Source organism: Solenopsis invicta, chromosome 15, assembly GCF_016802725.1.
Source record: "Solenopsis invicta isolate M01_SB chromosome 15, UNIL_Sinv_3.0, whole genome shotgun sequence".
In the NCBI taxonomy this organism is placed as follows: Eukaryota; Metazoa; Arthropoda; class Insecta; order Hymenoptera; family Formicidae; genus Solenopsis; species Solenopsis invicta.
Window position 1 is genome coordinate 9,392,684 of NC_052678.1, and position 20,904 is coordinate 9,413,587.

Genomic DNA, 20,904 nt, shown 5'->3' on the forward strand with positions numbered 1-20,904 from the left:
AGAAAAAGATAATTACAACCTCGTAAATATTGTTGTAAATTGATCTCGACAGCGTTTTTTAACAATGACATCTAAAAATGTTCTTCTTTTTCTCTCATTTCTTTTCTCATACTTCTGTCATAATAATCGCGATCATTAGAATCACTCAGACGTTATATATGTTCTGTATATATGTCGAGAGATGATTAGTTTGAAAGGTGATGGATGAAATAGTTTCATTACACTGGAGGCAAGCGACTTTTGGCGTTAGAGCTGAATGCCGAGAAACCAGGAAGCCGGCTGTTTTCTCGTTTCTAATTAATAGTCCTCGACCTGTCGGCTCTAATTTTACGCGGAGGAAAGCGAATTCGAAATCGTCCGCGTCAGAGACGCGACATCGTGCTCCGCATACATTAACGTCGCAGGTTCCACCTTTCCTTCGGAAAGTAAGGAAATTCAAGGTCGCGCGTTTAAATTGAACGTTCTCGCTGTATAAAACAAAAAGCAATCAAATTTTTTTTTTGGATTCCCGACGAGGACTATTTTGCGAAAAAATGAACGTAGAAACGGGGAAAAATTCGGAAAGCAATGATAATTAGGGATAATGCAATAAATAATTATTATCATATTAATCACAAACTCCTAAAAATTTACCGAGATACAGATCTAAAAATAATTTTATTGGACCATTAAAATAATTAAAGAGTTTCCTATAAATACCAAACAAGTCCGTTTTTTAAAATCTGGTTGTAGCGTTAAATCATTTCGTTACCACTATCATTACGTCGTAAACGATTTTGTTCCAGTAAGAATCAAATAGAAAGCGAGAAATATAAACAGGTAGTAAATATACAATTTCTACCAGAACTAAACAAGTTCAAAATTTTTCTTTAATTGGTCCTCAAAGTATTAATCATAATAATCAGTCTAAAATTTTACTCTTACATCTATTGTATGTCCAAAGAAAAATTAAATTATTTATACAAAGAGAGATATAAAGAAATGTTTTGATTGTGAGGTGATTTATAAAATTTTGTAAATATCCAGCTTAATAATCCAGATGACTGCTCAGCAGATATTTAGATACTTCAGCAAATTCGTTTCTTCCGTGTATAAATGCGACTACTTCGTATTTGTATGATCGAGCTTCACGTTAATTGTGCATTCTCTTGATCATTTGCACGCCGCCGCATTCGTACACCGTCACCTTTGAAAAATTTTACGTTTCCTCGTAATGCGTACGTCCGGATACTGAAAAACGAAACCGCTCGGATGCCACAGGATCGAAATAAATTATTTCCCACCGATTTCTCGCCGTAGCGAGGAACTCGTAGAAATATCGAGCTCCGACGATACATATATATATGTGTGGAGTTCAGCCGTTCAAACGATACTTTCTTTTTAATCTCTAATTACTAGATATCATACAGATAGTAAACACACGTCATTTCTTTACAGTTGAATCTGGTGAACTTTCTAGACTGAGAGAGATATTGATTTCACCGATATATTTATGACGAGCGAATTTTTGTGTCGCAAATTTATCTTCCTCGTTTTGCACGTCCTGATAATTTGAGTGTACGTATTATAAAAATATAATGACACTCTCTAATCTCTATAGATATATTAATGATCACGAGATTAATAATAATTGATGACCGTGACCATTAATCACTAACGTATTAACTATCGTATCGAGTATAGCACGTGTTTTAATATCCGTAAGAGCAGGCCTTTATTAGCCGTTTTATTAGTCTATTCCATCAAGATAAATTAACAAGGAAGTAAAGAAGGATAAAAAGATCCCCCCTGTTAGAAAATTTAAATAGGCGTGATTAAATATAAAATGTTATCATTGCCTAGTAAAACAAAAAGAATATTATACACGTCTTTCAATGTGTTATAAATATCGAAAATTATAACGATTCTGTACTCCGTGTGTAAACTGCATATTGCGATACGCGAGCAGTCTCGTACGTAAGTTTCTTCAATAAAGAACTTATACGTTAATTCACGTCCTTATCGACGAGAGGCAATTGTCGTAGATCGATGGACCTTTCCATCACGCGTCACTTCCATTATTACATTACGATAGAACTCGGCGCATCCTCATTATCCAGCTTCGACTGCGAGTCAGCGCGCACGAGTCGATCGTACGGATCGTACGGTATCTCACCAACAGTGATCGAAACTCGTGTGACGCCGATAATTCCGCCGATTACATAAATGCAGTGCCGCGGAAAACAATGTATATACCCTCCACGGCGATTCCGCCGATTTATTCTGGCCGTGACAGCTCGGAATTAAGACGGAGCTGAACGGCGCGGCGCGTTCGTGCGCGAGCTGAATGAGAGAGCGAGTGGATGCCTCGCGAGCGCATCCTGAACTTTCTAAACCGATCCGCGGCGAATCCCCGACGATCCGATCGTGCGGCCGCCGCGGCTTTATTCCCTTTCGTGGCGAGTCACGAGCTGCCCGTTTCTTTCCTCTCGAGGAGCACCACGTATCGAAATAATTTGTGCGACGTCGATCCTTCGCCGAGAAAATGTGAGGAAAACTTCCAGCCGCATTTAATGAACGCAAACTTTCGGGTCGACGCGGAGGTTTAAATCTGTTGGGAAGATCCGCGAGAAAAGACTCGAGGTTACACATACTGAAAAAAGAGTTTGATAATAGTTATCAAATGTTGGGTGAAATAATGCCAATTCAATGTTTCATTAATATAACCAAAAATAATTTTATTTTTCTAAAGATTATTTTTCCTACTAAACTCATTTTTCAGTGCATAAAAACTTAGAATCTAAACATTAAATCTGAACATTCCATTAGACAATGGAAAATCTAGTGAGTCGGTCTTTCATAGAATGGAGGCTTTTGATCCTGCACATAATCAAGCACATATTAGCAAGCAAGCATATAAATCGAGCGTTAGAGATTTGTAAAAGCAATGTACTATAAAATATGCAAAAACATTTCATGATTAGATTTTCTTATAAAATATGTAAAATAAAATATTTTAATCTATCGGTTGGATGTTTTTATAAAATAGAATTAGAATCTATTAATCTAAACACACATTCCAATTAAGCTGTTCCGGGACACGGCGTACCGATGAAAATGATTACATTGTCTTCTAGCGGTTCGCTCGGGCGATTACGCGTCTCGACGTTACGTGGGATCGATCTCCAATTACGTTCCAGTTTCCGCGTTTCAGATAGGCCGGAAATTGATCGGAGGCTCGCGTGTCGATCGTCCGGTGCTGACGATCTGGATCTCTGTTTCACCCCTTTCCTGTATCAGTAGGAAGTTACAAATTTCCTACAAGATAATCGAGACTCGGGGCTCGATTTAAGAATTTCTTTAATAAACTGTATGTGAACTAGGCAATTGTATACAAAAGCAGTCTTTTCGAGACAGAATATCTACATTTCAATTGTGCAGTTTAAACAAGATGAACAGTTTTCATATTCTTACCTTTAACACGCAAAACAGATAAGCTACTTAAAAGTAATTAAATAGAAATTAATTTGCGCGTTAATATCTAAATTGCTAAGTGTTAAGTAACATATTTAATTAAATTCGTAAAAAAAAATAATTCGATCGAGACAATCCTTTTTTCATTATTAGAAATCCGGACAATTTGTATTTCTTTTCACTCGTTTATGTCAGGATTAATACATCGTTTATTCTCGTGTTTATTCGATTTTCGCGGCATTATTCGAACACAAACTGAAACTGAGGTACATCGTCGATAAAGTACTCGCCGCCCGCGTCTTCCGCCTCCGCGGATTAATACAGAACTTTCCTACCGATCTCCTTACGTAAAGACCCAATTATCCGGACGATCGACTCGTCAGCATAGTGGAATAATGAGCGGCAGCGAGTTGGTAAGCCGTGCGATCGCGTCGATAAATCACGTGCGCCGAAAAACGCGCGCTAAGATTGATACGCGACGAAATGGGAGTAATATTTTCGATCTCGGCGGCTTCCTTTTCCGCGACCACCTGTTCGACTTTAACGCATTAAAAATCTCCATACGGAGAGCCTCGTAATTTGCCCATGAATCCATAAATCAATCTTGGCTTGTAAATGAGATCGCAGCACGGAGGGACGACGATAAATCCGTGGAAAATTGTCAAAGATTTAATCACTGCTTTTAATTCGCGCTACTCATGAATAATAATGTTCACTTGAAAGGATTGTTGACTTTTTCTTTGCTAAACCTACGATGATTTTTATATTACTTTAAAAAGAGAAAACTGTATTTTTATTTTAGTTTATTCACTATATTTAAAAATTTTTTTTAATTGATTTTATTAATCTCCAGTGCAGTTTTTGATGACCAGAATTTTATACAATGTTCTCTATATTAATTTATTCAGACACTAATAGCTTTTGCATCAGGTATGCAAATAACAAAAAATCACATTCTTCAATTAATTTTATAGATAAACTTTATTCTCACAAGAGAGATTTGAATTTGCTTACGAAGACATATAACGTTAAAAAGAGAAAAATAGTTCAATTCGCGAAAAATGTAGAGCGTGACGATCTTCAATATTTTAAAGTGATAGAATATCGAAAGATTTTCTGTTAAATTTTGTGTGACGATTGCCTCTTAAAATGACGATTCACTTTCCTCGTAATCGCGAGCTCTTGGAGAAAATTTCAAATCTCACGGCGGCGCGGTGGCACGGCGGCACGGCGCCACGCGAGGGAGATCGCTCGCATTTCACGGTTGGCCGATCGGATCGGTTCTCCGGCGCTATGCCGCAGTGGAGCACCGGGTCAATGCATATCGACGTATAACGATACAGCGACCACGCGCGTTACATTACACGTAAGCCCGGGCAACGGACATTCTCTCTAAGCGTTCACCGTCCGATTAGCCGATTGTATTTTGCTCTTTTTGCGGCTTTCGCGCGCGGTCCGTAACGAGCCGTGTCATTCGCCCGCTGAATGAACCGCCCGTTGTTGAAACACACGGCTTTGCGAGCGAAGGATCTTTACGCGATACAGTGCGGCGATAAACGGCGTGACATCCCCCTCCGCGCAGGTGCGAAACGCCACGCGCGTAACGCATCTTAACACTACATCTTACAGCGGGATAGCCTCGGGATCGGCCAATTGCGAAAGAACGTCTCAATCGTTTCGAGACCGCGTGCGCTTGTGAACAAGCCGCAGAAAATGTCGAAAGGTCGTGTAATGGCTTCCTTAATTGACAAGGTGACAGCCGATTAAAACGTACAACGAGCTCGTAAAGCTGTAATCTCGCCGCTCGCCGCTCGCGCTCGTCTTTTTTCACATCAAACGTTTTTATCGGGACTTATTCTTGAGTACTTACGCGGTACAAGAAGAAAATTATTCAAGAATTACTTTCAACATGATTGCGTTAATTTGACGAGTAAATTGCATTCTGTAAAATGAAATTATTTTGATGGCGGCGAGGGAGAGGAGGGTGAAGAAAATGCTGCCAAACGTAGGCGCAAATGTACCAAAAGAATGTGAGAAATTCACTTCGTTTCCATTGATATCCGAGCGCTATCGTAATTCACACCACTACCTGAGACCAGGAATGTCAGCAGCCTCATTCTGCGGCTAGCAAGTGGAAGGTCAGTTTCGATATAAAATACACGTCTGTCTCTCTCAACCTTTAAAACCACAAATGAGAGAGAGAGAGAGAGAGAGAGAGAGAGAGAGAGAGAGAGAGAAAGAGGGATCTGTCCCACTGCCGCTAAGTCAATGACGGTAGTGGTTATCGCAGTATCAAGGTTCGCAGGTATTATTTTCATATTAATTTTTATTATACTTTCTTTCCATCTTCGTATTTCAAACCTTGTATGATATATGATATTACGTTGTATTATTTTTCATTTTTCCCTACCTTTTATGTTCTCTCTGCTCTATACCTCATTGTTATTTTTTTTCTACGTTGCACGTATATTTTTAAAGGATTTTCCCTAGAATTATAACAATCGATCGATCGATCAATTTTCAGACCTAATAAAAAAGCAAATCCGTGAAGAACTGTTAATGCAGCATCGAGAATTATGATGTAAAAATGATTCTCGATTAAAATTGTGCGCTGCGCGTAGATTAAACATCTCTATCTCAATCGCAAAGTAGAATAGATAAACGCGCGACAGGCGACCTTCGCGGAATGTAAACGCCCTTCGACCGGACTTGGCGGCGATTCCGGCGAAAGGGTTGCCGTTCGCCCCAGCACAAAGTCCTTTTATTGCGTCATTACACCCACGCCGCGCGTAAGCGGCAAGCGAGTATATTAATTTGCATTTTTCTCTCTCCTCCTTTTCTTTCCCGCGCTCCGGACGCGCTTGAAACGCCACTCGCTCACCCGGACCCAGCTAGTCGGACTCCTTTGCCATTAACCGATTATATCATTGGGAAATCGGCGGTGGAACGAACCCATAATGAGGGCACGTGCCCCTCCTCGTGGAAATATTCGCGGTAATAGCCGCCCCGGTAATCCGCCGGCGGGCCATAAACAACGTGGGATGAACAAAGTAGAACGGATGAAGACGTCGCATTATGCAAATTCACTAATGACGTGTAATTACATTAGCGGCAATAATACGTCAATAAAATAAACGCGGACTGCCTTTTGTGTTCGATGAATCGGCGTCGAACGTGCGTCTAAATAATCGTCGTTTCTTCCTCCGAGGAGTATCCAATTGAAAAGAAAAGGAAAGAGAAGAAAAAGCCTTAAGTCGACAGTAAGGATATTTCATAAATCTTTGCCGTCTTTCAGTAGCGTCTAAGGTGTCGTTCGAGTAATTGAGCTGTCGCTACTATAATGAAGCAACGGCGCTATTATAACAAAGCCATAATAGCTCCATTTTGGCTTTCATCCTTTCTGTTTACATCCCGCGATTATTAACATTAATCGGATCCATCTTGCCTCTCGTCGGCGAAAACTACCGGGCATTATCCGGTAATCCGAAAGTCATCCCACGCGACGACTCGCGGGTCGCGATCGGCCGTGAAAGTGAAAAAGGAAAGAGTACGTCAGCTCGAGACCGTCCATCGTTTCGACCAAACCACGCGTCACTACACTCGTTATCCTCATTATGTTAACCCTTGCGATTTATCGTCATCGCAAATTGTCGGCGTAAATTATTACAAGTTTCACGAGCACCAGTTATATTTAGCAATTATTTTTCGTTTCAACTTAAAGCGAAGATCACACTCTCGTTACACCTCTCTCATTCGTATACATTTATAATAAAAATTTATCTATTAAAATCTACATATCCTAACCAGAGAATAATTACCTAGTTTTTGGGACCACCTATATTTCATCCGAGAGATCATTATGTATATGTATAAATTTATATTCAATACTTTTTTTTAAAAAAAGTAAGGAGAAATAAAAAAATTACGAATTCTTGATCACTAACAAAAATTATTGATATTGAGTTTCATTTACATTTTAGATAGATAGTCATATTTTGATACACACATGTAATATTAATTTCTCTTAGTAATATTAAAATTAACATAACAAAATGTGATAAAGTGGTTGAAAAGATTTTTTGAGACGGTATTGAAGATAAAATTTAGACAAGATAAATTAAATGAAGATACATATATGCGCAGCGTAGTGCATTGTATTTAAGAAGCTGACGTAACAATACAATGGATCAAGCTGCATCGAAGAGAAGAAAGCTAAACGTACGAAGAAAGCGTGGACGTGTTTAACGTAGCTGTCTCCAGCATCAATAGTCGTTCGACGTCTATCAGATTCGATCACGTCAATCGATCACGCGGAACGAGAGGCCTTTCGAAATTCAGTGAGAACGTTCGATGCAGGGGATACGCGTTAGGGAATTCAGCACAGTTATTTAGCCCTCAAGGGACGCATTCCTCGATCCTTTATCTATTTGTCTAAGTCAATTGATTGGATTAAAGGATTTGGATTAAATTCAATCCCAATGTATTTACAGAAATGCAACTCGATCAATCTTGTCTCGATTTAATAGTGCAAATAACTTGGCGTTAGTAACAATTTCAAGTTTCTTACATTTTTAAGTTAGCAGTACTGCATATTTACATGTCGGCTTTTCTTATGTTTTAATTATATAAGATATGTATTAAAGAATTACAATTTTCAGTTTTAAATCCTAATTGAGAAATAAAGGAAATGTGCAATACTGTTAAATTAAAAATTTAAAAAGTTTCGAATTGTTATTAACATTATAATATTGCGTGTTTCGCAAAATTCAATCTCGTATATACGTGCATTGCGCAATAATAACACCGAAAGGATCGTCGATAGAATAATAATGCGTGGGTCCATTGGAAACGAATAGTAGTGCGACAAGAGAGATAGAATGATAGTGGCGATCTGGAAGGAAAATCGGAGCAAACGTCTATACGCGCCCGAAGATTTACGCTCCTTCCGTAACGAGACACACTCGGGAAAGGTTTAACAATGCATTTCGCGCGTGGGTCGTGTCGTAAAGGCGCTCTTGCGTAACGCGGTATCGATTATCGTTAAGGAGTTATCGATCGTGTACCTCGGGCGACAGAGAAACGCTGATGAGGATCCAGGAAGGAGGTGGGACGGAGAAAGAAAGAAAAAAAAAGAAAAGGCAAGAAACAGTCGAGTTTTTACGACTGGAGAGATCGCCGTTGGATCTTTAACGAGAAGGAGATCGATCGCAAAGGAAGATCCTGGAAAGGTCCGGTCTTGTATCATTTATCATTGTATCATACTTCTACTCGTCCGCTGCCTCTTTTCCGTAGCTCGTGTTGCAAGCGAGTTGAACAATATCGATGGAAGAAATAAAGTTTAAGTTAAAAACTGAAGCGACATTTAGGGTCCATGCAATGACTGTTTTAATGCGGAATTTCTGAGCGAGCCTTTTATTGCGAGGCTTAATGTAAAATGCGTTTCACACGAGAAATTGCGAAACTGGGGCGGCTTGGTATTACCGTCGCTTTCCTGATACATCTTAATCGGATTCGCAGTTACCCCCCCGTGCTGTTGCTCCGATCCGTTATAAGCTTCAGCATTTTGTGCATATATTGTGCAGGCGGAACTTCGCGCAGAAACGCATCCACTGAAATATCGATCGATGCATTATCTTTGAACAATATTTGAAGTCCAATCTTACATTTAAGTCTAGTCCCGGAAGATTTTGAGATTCCATCCATTCAATGAAATAATTCAAATAATACTTCAACATTTCAAGAGATCGCATTACAAAACTTGACTGTAAAATTAGATTAAAAATCTATTTATTTTTTTTTATGAAAAGACAAAAAAAAGAATTTTATATTTTTTAATATATAAAATTACATCGTTCAACATCTCAAGAGAATATATTTAAGGACTTAACTGTAAAATTGAAAATCTATTTCTGTTTGTTTAAAAAAAGGGAAAATTTGAAGAGAGAAAACTTTTAAAAAGGTATCGCAAAGAAATTCAAAATCTCATCTTTTTTTTCTTTTTAACAAAAGGCAAAAAGAAAGAATTTGATATTTTTTAACAAATAAGATTACATAATAATATTTAATATTTTCTAATCCTTTATACATTTGCCGCGACACTAAACAAAAAAGTGGAAGTTAATCGGTTATGGTTAAGAGGTCAAATATCTCGCTGGAAATAGAGCAAATTAAAGTATCGGGCGGACAAGTAGATACAACCGGAGGTGGTCAGCCGCCACTGTGCGGCGCGGGTCGCCAGTAAAATAAGCATAATCGCCGAGCGGCGACAGTTGCAACGAGCGACTGGCCGGCTTTCATTTTCGATAAGCAATCTTTTAAAGACGCGAAAAAATTTCTCAAAAATGTTTGCGCTAGTTACGCGCAAAGTCCGCTTTCCGGGAGCTATAATAATAGCGTAAAATTGTTATCGCCACCCGGCCAACTGCATCGAGCGACGCAAGCGTGCCGCTTTGTTGTCTCTCGCTGCAGTTGGGCCAGACGCCCGACTGGATGGGAAATTTACGAATGGAAAAGAAGAATAAGAGTCTTTCGTCCTTGAAGCTTCCGGTCAGTCCGAGGCAAACGAGCGAAAAGGAAGAGGCGAAGATTCTCACTGGTGCTTTCTATTGCAATTATCGCGACTGGCAAGTGGATTACCGCGAGAAACTCTATCTCTGGATATCTGTATACCTTTTCGACCTAGATCGTGAGATATCTATCCGCGCGACAGGAAATCCTGTTCCTCTCTAAAACGCACGTATACATGCAGAAGAACATAATTCTAGCGTTAAGAAGAGCAATTATTCAATTTTAGTTTCCTTCTTTTAAGTAACGATTATCTTTACAAAGAATATTTTCGTGATAATAGTCTTAAAATGCAATCATCATTTATTCGAAACAAGCAATATTTGCTTAAAATTTTTTCAGTGCGTACGCACGTTTAAAAATACATCGTTATAATTATTATGCTTAAATTATATAAAGTATAAATATCAATCATCTTAAATATTTTATAAATTCATATATATTCGCTAATATATCTCATAAATTCATCACAAGCGTCAAATTTATTCAAAATAAATTCTGAACACTAATAATTTAATATTTTAAGAATTAAATAAAAATAAAAATTCGATTTATCATTCTTACTTTTCTTCAATAAAACTGTATAAAATTCTTCAAAAGAGTATAAATTCTTCCTCAAATACATGATAACAACTAATATGAGTTTTTCAAAAATTTGTGCAACAAATGCAATAGTCTTTTTTAAGACCATTATCAAGAAAATATTCTCGTCAAAGATAATCATTATTAACTAAAAAAAAAATTGAGTACTCTCTCTTTTTAGCAGTAGATTTCTTATTTTTTTCTGTAGGTCGTCTGTCTAAAATCCGTCTCAAAAAATCCATCGTAGAATTTAATCAATCAGTCGATTTTACGCGTTGATTTTAAGTGGGAAAGAAAGCAACAGGAACGCGTAATAATGGTCTCGCGTGTCACTCTCAATCACGATTGCACTTGAAACAGCGCGTTTATATTATTTAACTTATTCTTTCAATTAACTGTATCGTTCCCATTATAAATGTTTCCTCGCACATAGCTGAGATTCCTATCGGACCGGTGTGTCTCTCATTCCTTTACTTTTTATGTAATGCAATACCGCATTACACTTTTAGATCGCAACGCGAATATAATAAATAATTTCCCTTCTCAGAATCCAATGGCTGAAATTACACGCGCGGTTGCGCGCAGAGAGATTTTCTCCATTAAAAATTCTATCGCTGAATCTTTCGCGGTGAAGTAGAAATTGCAGATGTGGCGTGCGGAGCGTGTCTTCTGTGGGGCCGTAATGCGTAGCACGTGTGCGAATGAAAGCGAGAGAGTTTCCCGCGCGGCGCCTCGGGAAACGCCGGGATTCAATCAACGATTCGACAAACAAGGCTAAAGTGAATCAAGCGCACAACGAGGAAGCGATCTTTTGTGATCTTTCTCGCGTTCGTTAGCAGAAATGGCCAAAATGAGTTCAAGGCTTTAACCGCGCAAATTTTTATAAACAATCGATCAGTGCAATTAGCTGGATGTGCTGCAAACTGGTGATTGAATAATTCAATCCTTTACATAGCTTCTTTTAAAGATACATATATCTTTAAAATGAAGAAAGATAATTTGTTATAGAGATATGTATTGGGGATATCTTAAAGAAAAAAATATATTTTTAATACACGTATATTTCAAATGTAAATTTGTGTCGTTTATAGATAACTTCCGATTGGAGTGCAGTCGACTGCGGTTTCGGCCGCGCGCGTTTTCGCCAAAAACAAACGTTGACGATGTTGCAAACGCGAACGCCGTCAACGGAGACGATCGATCCGGTTTTTAAATCGACCCGAAGCGAAAACTCTGCGGGACGTGAATTCGAAACGGATCGCTAGGTGTTATCACCCGCCCATTCGTGCAGTAATTGCAGCAACAAATGACACGCTGCGGCGAGTTTCTCGCGGCCGTCGATTTCCTTACAACTCCGTGCTGGAAAAAGACGGGCGTTTCTACCGCGGAAAATTGGCGCGCGTCGTGAGTACCGAGAAAACAGCGTGCCGTACAATGGCACGTTAATTTGCAACTTTCTTTAATCGTTCGGCCTTTTTTCAGCGGCATCTCAGGCCGACTCTCGGCTCGTCGTTGCAATCGCGGCAATTATACGACGATTATCGTTTGCGGAGTGCGCATTATTCTCATTGCATTCTTGCTTTACGGATATTGATTAAGGTTTAATTGTTGCATTCGTGTTGTTGACTTTCCCTCAGAAAGTGCATTATTTTGTATTAACAATGTTAAAACCAAATGTAAACATCAGTTCTAATATCTGCTTGAAATAATGATTTCCACGTATATTAAAGTCAAATTAATGAAATTGTTGCCTTTGTGTTCTTGTTTCTGAAAAAATGCAATTAAAAGGTTTACTACAAAAATTAAACAAAGTTTAAAAAAGTTTAATTTCAAGAAACTTTAAATCATTATAATCAATTATGTTATTTATATAATTGTTCATTACATTAATATAAAATAAAAAAGAATAAAAAAATATATAAAAAAATATTTAAAATATAAAATAACAAAAATATTTCACTTTCTATTTATAAAATTTTGCACATTGCTCTTAACAAAAATATTTTTTGTTTTTTTCTATAAATATGGTATTTTTTTATATAGTAGTATAGAACAAAGTTTTAGATTTTGATTAAAATTTTGAAAAGTTATTAAAAAAAATAAAATAACTTTCTATAAATTTGATTCTTGCGCAAATGATATATTTACGACTTATTAATATTTATACTTTTCTATTTGTCTCTTGCTGAAACAGGATTGTTCAGTGGCGCTACTGATAATAATTTGGCGCTATAAACCAGATTAAAAAAAAATAAGTTTATTTTGTTTTCACAGGAAACCTTTTAATTGTATATTGTAGGTATAGCATTATGGAAATAAGAGTTATTAAATTTTATCTAATAAAAAAAATTATTAAAAAACTGAATAGAGGAAGTAGAAAAAGTGATTCCACTTGTACATAAAATATCAAATGAGCGGAGAACGAAAGAGCGGAAGGAAAATAGGATGTGGGTGAATTTAAGTTCAACTAAGAGACCTTTATATACACGCAAGCGTATATAGTTGTATAGTGAAAGCCGTATCTCTCGAATCGGGCAAAAATATCGGAGAAACTGGTTGAAATCAGTTTACGCATAGACAGTGCGCGGTCGTGCATAATGTTGCATATGCAACCCGTTATTACGTAATGTCGTCCCGCGCGACACTTAACTAAAAATATAAATCCTCTGAGAAATGTAAAAAAGAAAGAAAGAAAAAGTGAATCGCCCATCGCGAACGATTGACGAGCGATCGAACTCCGTGGTCGTGCGTTCGCGAAAAGAACAACCCGATTTTCTTATTTCCTCCCGAGTGCCAAACTTTCACTTCTTCTTTCACTTTTTCCAAAATTCGGTGTGTTCTCTTTGCCTAATTGCGTTGGGAATAATTCGCCGACGCCTACCGGTGAACGAAACTCTTAAGAAACCACCGATCTCGCGACAATTTCGGAGTCCTTCGATAATCATCGAGTCGAATGAGAACCGGTCGGACCGCATTTCATTAAATCCGCCGACTTTTCCCTCCCGATATGACGATCCATTTAACTCACTATCCTCGGAGAGCGTCGCGGATAAGAAGCGTGAGAGATGGACCAACCTGTAGCTCGCGTCTGCCGGACAACGATTGTCCTCGCGATCGGTTCTCGCGATCAGTCTCCCTGTCACTCGACGTTCGACGATCCTTGCCCCAGAGCCAGCGGGAATCTCCGTCTCTCTGATCCAGACGTTATCACTTCAGGAGGATCCAGCGGTACCCGCGGACTCGCTTGCCTTCGCGCATGTTAACGCACGCGGACGGTCGCACGCGTCAAGGATCATGCTGTCCTGAGGAGACGCCAGTCTCTCATCGTCGAGCGGGCCGCCGATGACGATCGATCATCGATTCCGTCGCCTCGTCGCCCCGCGGGTGTGTATCCACCGAAAAATCGAACAACGACGCACAGCGAACTCGCACTTTCTCCCGTCGGCAGCACTCCACGCACTTCGCGCACCGCGACGTCAGCGGCTTCCTCACGGCGAAGTCACGAATCGCGAAAACGCGCGCGAGAACACGTTTTTCTTTTTCTACGCGAGAAATAGTCGAACCGCGGGGAGTACTGAGTAATTTCAATTATTATGTAAATTATCGCGACAATAAAATACCGGAAGAACCAGCTCTCCGATCTGCCTTCGCGCGTTCCCGGAAACAGTTAAACGATTTGGACAGTGAAAAGGGGAACTTCTTTTCTCTTTGCTTTTTATCGCAGCATCCGTTTAATGATACGATATTCTTAGAGGGTTGCAAATTTTACACGCGTGATTTTTCGACGTCGTCAAACGGTCTGGTCACTCGCGTTTCGAAATTTGATCTCTCTTGAATTTGATTAGGAAGTAGGGCCTAAAGGAATGTTTTTATCGCGCCAAAATTTCGGAGCACACAGAATCTTTTTTCCTCTTTTTTTTTTCTTTTTGCACCGATCACACGCAAGGATCCAAATCACCGTGTGCTCGGGCCGACGGATGATCCCGAATTAACGTCGGACTCGGTCAACCTCGCTCCGTGGAAGCGATCGTCAGACTGAAGTCGTCGCACCGCTGGTAAGAGTACGTGCATGGGTTTCTTATCCCTTCTGTTAGCACGAGATCCCCTCTTTCTCTTTCTCCTTCGTCCATCGGAGCCTTCTCTTGTTCTGGCACCGCTATCCTGCTTGGAGCACCAAATCCACCGGGTAAATCGGTAGTTCTTTAAAAGTGCGTGTACGCGATCCTTTATAAAAAATAACTCGAGTTCCCAATAAACAATTGAGAAAATCTTTACCATTTTACAGAGGAAGTTCTCACTCGAAAAAATGTCGATTTACAAAGCATGAATTTTATACACACATTTTTAAGTGATTTATTTTTATTAAGTTTCATTTTACTTTGCGTTAATCTGTTTTGACTCCGTTTTGCCTTCAATCCATTTTCTTCTGTCGGTTCCGGAGAATCTTGATCTCGAGATGAAGCAAATTTTACCTTATCATAGGATCCTCCTTTTCTACCCCGTCTCTATTTTTTTCAATATTTTTGATATAAATAATTATTTTATTAATTTCCTTCCATCTCTTCCTTGAAATAAGAAAATTTTGTTTTAAACGACTTATCAAATAAGGCTTCTATAGTCATTGTTATTTATTTGTTATGTGTAAGACTTACGTCAAAAAATAACAATTTTCAATGTTACTAATTTTTGAGTAACTAAAATTGCAGTCAATTGTTTAGATATTTCCAAAAATTAAAAAATTAATTAAAGATCACTCTGATGTTTAAGAATAGAGTTAACCCTAAGAAATTTTATTTTTATAAATAATAATCATTTTCTTCTCATACATTTTCTCCATTTTCTCTGTACTTCTTAGAGCTACGCGATTCATCGGAATCAGATCTTGCACACGAGCAATAAAGTTATTATTATTTATTATTATTATCCGCTCGTTACGCAACGGTGAGTCTCACGCGTTTTTTCGTGAACGTTTCGCGCGCGCGTAACTCAGAACATAAATCACGAATCGTCGTTTACGAGCCGTCGTAGCGCGGCAATAATTACTCTTAACGAAAAAAGACGAAGCCGCCGCGTTATATGCGTTACAGTCTCGAGGGCAGAGTTCAGTTCACGGGGTCGTTCACGGAACGCCGAGTATCAACGTCACACTTTCGATGGACATCGCCGAAATTGCGCGTTCATCAGCGTCACTCTCGACGATTTAATCACCACCCTGTCAATGCGACAAAGAAACACGACCGAGTCGCCGCAATCCTCATCGCATTCGTCGGACCGCCTAATCGATTTTTAATATCGCGATTGCCAAATAATTCATCCGAAATCTTTTTTTAAGAAGATCTTTAGACGATAGCCGCGCGTCATTATATTAATGTCTGTATACAACTGGCTGGCTGGATTTTCTGCAATTTCACATTACATGAGAAACGTTCGACTCTCGCAAGAAGAAGATAGTTTTCGGCCGTGACGAGCGTAATAATGACCGCGTGCGAATGTATTAATATAACGTAAAAACGTATAATGAGAAAATGTGCACGTGAGCACATATTCGTTATGCTTTATTATATTATATGGGAACCGCGCGTTGAGCATTGAAATTAACTGTGCCGCTTATGGGAACGGCTCGTAGCGGTGCAGTGAAATGGAAGTGTAACAGACAGACAGACAGGCAGACAGACGGGAGTAAGAGGTCCGCAAGGAGCCGAGAATCAGTCGAGAAAAGTGCGAGGGAAAAGTGAGCTGGGCGACCTTCGCGACAATTCACTTACCCTACCTTCCGTCCGATCTCTCGAATCCGAGCTCGTTCTTGCTGCCCGATTTTTCGTGAATGCTCCTTTTATGTCTGGCCCCTCTGCGCGGGGGAATAACTTCTGCGACCATAGTACCAAAAATAACGTCGTCATGTCTCATAATTGCAGATGGAAGATCTAATTTTATACAACAACGTGGTATTTCTTTATCCAAATAGGGGAGAGAGTTGCCAAATACGTATCACTTGAGTTATTTTTTATTATACTTCCTATATGTATGCAAATAAATGTTGGAAACTGTAGCTTCTTGTTTCAGGTATCGGTTATTACAATGTTTAATTTTTCACTAAAAGATACGATTAGGCAATCGTATATGTAGCTCTGTTGAATCGCATTTTGAAAGTATTGAATTTACAAATTAAAATAATTAAAAATATGGGAAATTATTAACTCATTAATATTTATTTTTTTAACCTATCAAAAAAGAATCAAATATTTAATAATTAATAAATAACAATAATGTAAAGCTAAAAACAAAGTCAAACTGGCATGAATTTATTTTTTCAATTGACATATTTTTATTCGTATCAGTTATTAATTTTATTATTATCATTGATATCATTTATTGTAATAAAATTTGATAAGACGATTTAAGAAACTTGATGGATCTTATAAAAATATCGATTTCTTAACAAATCTATCAAAGCTTTACAATATAAATTGTTAATTTGTATACACGATAAATATAAAATATTTTGTAAACAAAAGGATTAAAAAATTGCTCAAAAATTAACATCACCGATTCCTGATTTTTTAACGTGCACAAAATAAGATGTAACTTGTTAACTTTTTGTCTACATTATTCACTTTTTATCTATTTCATACTTTTGTCACTAAATGTTACTTATATTAAGTAAAAATAAAAATATTGATGAGATACAATTGAAGCAACCAGTACGTATTCGACAATTCTCTCCTTCATAAAATAATAAAATATTCTCTCTGTTTCTAATAACAGAATAAAAAATAGGACAGAAAGTTTCTAATATATTATAAAATATAGAATAGAAAGATTATAGTTTTAAATACAATGCATTACTGTATTCAAAGAAGGAGAAAAGAAAGAAAAATCTTTCTTTTGTAAAATTTACCCATATTTCGTTATCTAATTAATCTTAAAATCACAGATATAGTTATCTCCTCGTAGAATCTCCTCACAGTTTTCCCGAAAGAGAAAAATCTAGTCTTTTCATTTCCTAAGCACGTATTTATCGAATGTTAGGTCTAGGTGGAGTGTCGTTCAACGAAAGGGAGCTACGTTCTCGAGTCTCGCGTGTCCAACGTCGTCGCCGTGTTGGCGGGATACTTCCTCTTCTTTTCTTTTTTTTCCCCTCCCTGCTTCTCAACACGGTTACTTCTTAATAATCGCGCGTGTCCGCCGATCTTTCTCTCGTTGCTCTCGGCGGGCGTCGAGAAAATCGAGTGGTCGGCGTACGCGCCGCGGCGGCACGGTGTTCAGCGCTAAACCTGGCAGCCGCGGCTCGCAGAGAAAGGCGGCCACCCACCGGCTTACACAACTCTTTTGCTCCAGTTATTAGTATGTGACTCTTTTGCCGGTCGGGCGACCTGACGAACCGTGGCGTGCGACAGAACTGTCGGGTTCCCGTTTCTCTTTCTCCTTCTCTCCTCTCAAAGACACGCGACAGCTAGATTGCGGCTCCCTGAGACAAAACCGCGCCGCGATCCTCGACTCGGCTTTATGTGCTTTCGAAGCTCTTACCGCTTCCAAGGCTGTTACGCTTACCGGTCGCAATCAGTCGCGCGAGCGAGCGATCGAAAGCGAGGCATTTGCATGAAACGCCGTGTTTCGTTAATTCGCCAAGAAGACAGAGGCGCACGTTCGTTTTCTCAGAGTCCCATCTCGCGATAAATCGATCGGAAAGCAATCTACGTCTACAATAACGTGGCTAATCCATTATGCACTTCCATTTGCATCGGAAAAGTGTCTATTATATTGTGTATTATATCAAACTCGATTAATAAGCGAGTTCTCACCGTTCCCATTCGAAAATCATTTGGATCTCTTTGGAAAAGCAAAGCGACGATGTTAAGGATGTATAGGACATTTCTCGAAACATTCAGAAAATTATAAAATAATTACAGATTGTTTCAACAAAAAGTAGACAGGTGTTGTAATTAAAATGTAATTAATAATAAAATAATAAAAAAATCTAAATTTTTTTATTTAAGTACTTTATTCGAGGTGAGTTATGTAAAGTTTCATTGTAGAGATAAATTCTGTAAAATAAAAAAATGTATTTATTTACAAAATAATTAAACAGACAGTCACAAGAAAACTTTGTACATATAAATAAATCATCTTGAATATTTACATAAAAAAATTGAAATTTGCCTCAATGTTGTAAAAATTAATTTAATTGAATAAAATATGTTATTAAATAAAAATATAATCTTATTCACACAACTTTCACGTATATATATAGCTTATTTGAAGTGTTACATTAATAAATTAAACGCATTTCCAAATAGTATTTACTTAATAGAGACTGTATGTCCGATACATCCTTAAATAACGAATAATTGCTAACGATGTCATAATTTCGTTCGTTAAGCTCCAATTTATCAATGATATAATACCGTCGCGGTAACGAGATTGCTACTCGTCGTACTCGCAAAACCTGTCTTAAAAAACAATTTTAAAGCAGCAACAGATCCTTGAACGACCTGTGCTCGATTGTGATCGGAATGATCTACAATGGTGGGTATTACGCCACTGCGTGCCTGCCTACCGCACGTTTCCGGTTAGCATGAGATTGCTCGTTACGCATAACGTTCCTTTCGAAACGACTCAATTCTCCGCGCCTCGTTGTCAGCCCGTTAATTTAGACTGTTAATGTGCGACCGAGAAGACCGAGATTTGTCGATCGCGAATCAATCGCGAGCCCGGTGATTGATCAATGCGAGAGAAGCCGGAAAACGCGTTTATACGAGCGCGATCACACCGATCACCATTCCTCCCAGGAACTTACGAAATACGCATACATTTCGCTGGCGTTTACGGATCCTTCTGTGCTCCGGGTCCGCGATGATCTACGACGCTCTAACGTGGATCGCGACGTTGGGCAACCGACTCGCGATACATACGTTACGCCGTTACGTAAGAGCGTAATTGCTGTCTATCGTTGAGAGTGTAAAATATTGTAAGGCCGCTTTACGAGCGAAACCGAGAAAAATCGACGGGCCCTTACGCAGGAACGTTCCCGGACACTTCCCGGGAACTTTCGCGGTCTTTCTTTGACTTTGTAAGAATCTAACGATTATTTATCGCCGGCGTAAAACTCGAGTCCAACTGACGATGAACCGCTCGTTTCACGGTCTCGCGATTAAACTCGCGAATCCGACGACTGTACCGCGAAATTCACAACGATCCATAAATTCACCTTTGCCTCGGGCAAACCGAAAACGTTTGCAAATGAACGCTTGCCACGAGCATAATTAGAGCGCAGAAGCGGATCAGTGCTAATTTTCATTTCTTTTAGAATGCTTTATAATGTTTTCGTTTCGCAAGAGCACGGGGAAAGAAATTTGCGGAATGTCGTTTCGCGTCAGTGTGTTTCAGCTTATTATATACGTTTCTTAATTGCACGAGCTGCACGTAAAAAAATTTTCCAACGAAGGGATTAACGTCACAACATCACGTAATGGGTAGTCTCCGAGTTATTCATGGTCCAGCTAACAGCGACGCACGATTATCAGCCTCGCGCTTCAAGCCGAGGCCTCTTCTTTGAGCGTAAATTTCACGCGCGGAACGTAATATCTATACGAGAACAGAACGTGTTCGCCCATTGAAAAATATAAACACGCCCGACACGTACTTGTGCGTGCTCGTACCATTTTGCGATGTGCAAACGTCGCACAGTGGTCGAATTCTCGCTAGAAAATTATTAACAGATTTAATTAATTTAATAAAAAAAAAAAAAAAAAAAAAATGTATCTCTATCCATTTAATGAAAAAACACTCGAAAAATGACAAATGTTAAATTTCATCATATGAGATTATGTGCAATTTTATGGCGACATTGATTTATGATTTCTTGTTAGATCAGATAATATTAGATTTTGTGATAGAGAACTTATTCGACCAATAATGTGAAAACACAATATAAATGAAGTGCCATAACGGTCATAGCTAGATCTTCGTGCTGATATTTATTTTAGAATTTTATATACCTTTTCAAGTACACCTTTTCAAATTTAATTGATTTTTAATTTAATAAACGTGATATTATTAATTCTGATTCAACTTAAAACTAAATTATGACCAAAAAATTTATTCGGCGCGCAACTAAAAAATTATTAGAAATTTTTCAAATTTTATATTGTAAAAAATGTTTAACAAAAATTTTGTTTCACAAAAAAATAATAAGTTAGAATTTGTATTTATTTAAGTTTACAATAAATTAATTATTTAAAAACATAAAAAACTTTCAAATTTAATAATTAATTAGTAATTATATCTTTGTTCGACTTTTGGCCA

General features: G+C 38.4%; 1 protein-coding gene across 2 annotated transcripts in view; it reads right to left on the bottom strand.

Annotated features, from left to right (window-relative positions):
• LOC105205890 (serine-rich adhesin for platelets) overlaps positions 1 to 20,904 on the bottom strand; it is a 70,911-nt gene that overhangs the window by 47,027 nt on the left and 2,980 nt on the right. Inside the window, exon 1 of one of the 2 annotated variants that reach the window (XM_039457914.1) lies at positions 13,675 to 16,767. The exons of the other annotated variant lie outside the window; for it this stretch is intronic. The gene's annotated coding sequence lies outside the window, so the exon portion shown is untranslated. Of the gene's footprint in view, positions 1 to 13,674; positions 16,768 to 20,904 lie in introns of those variants that run through there. 2 annotated transcript variants of the gene reach the window in all.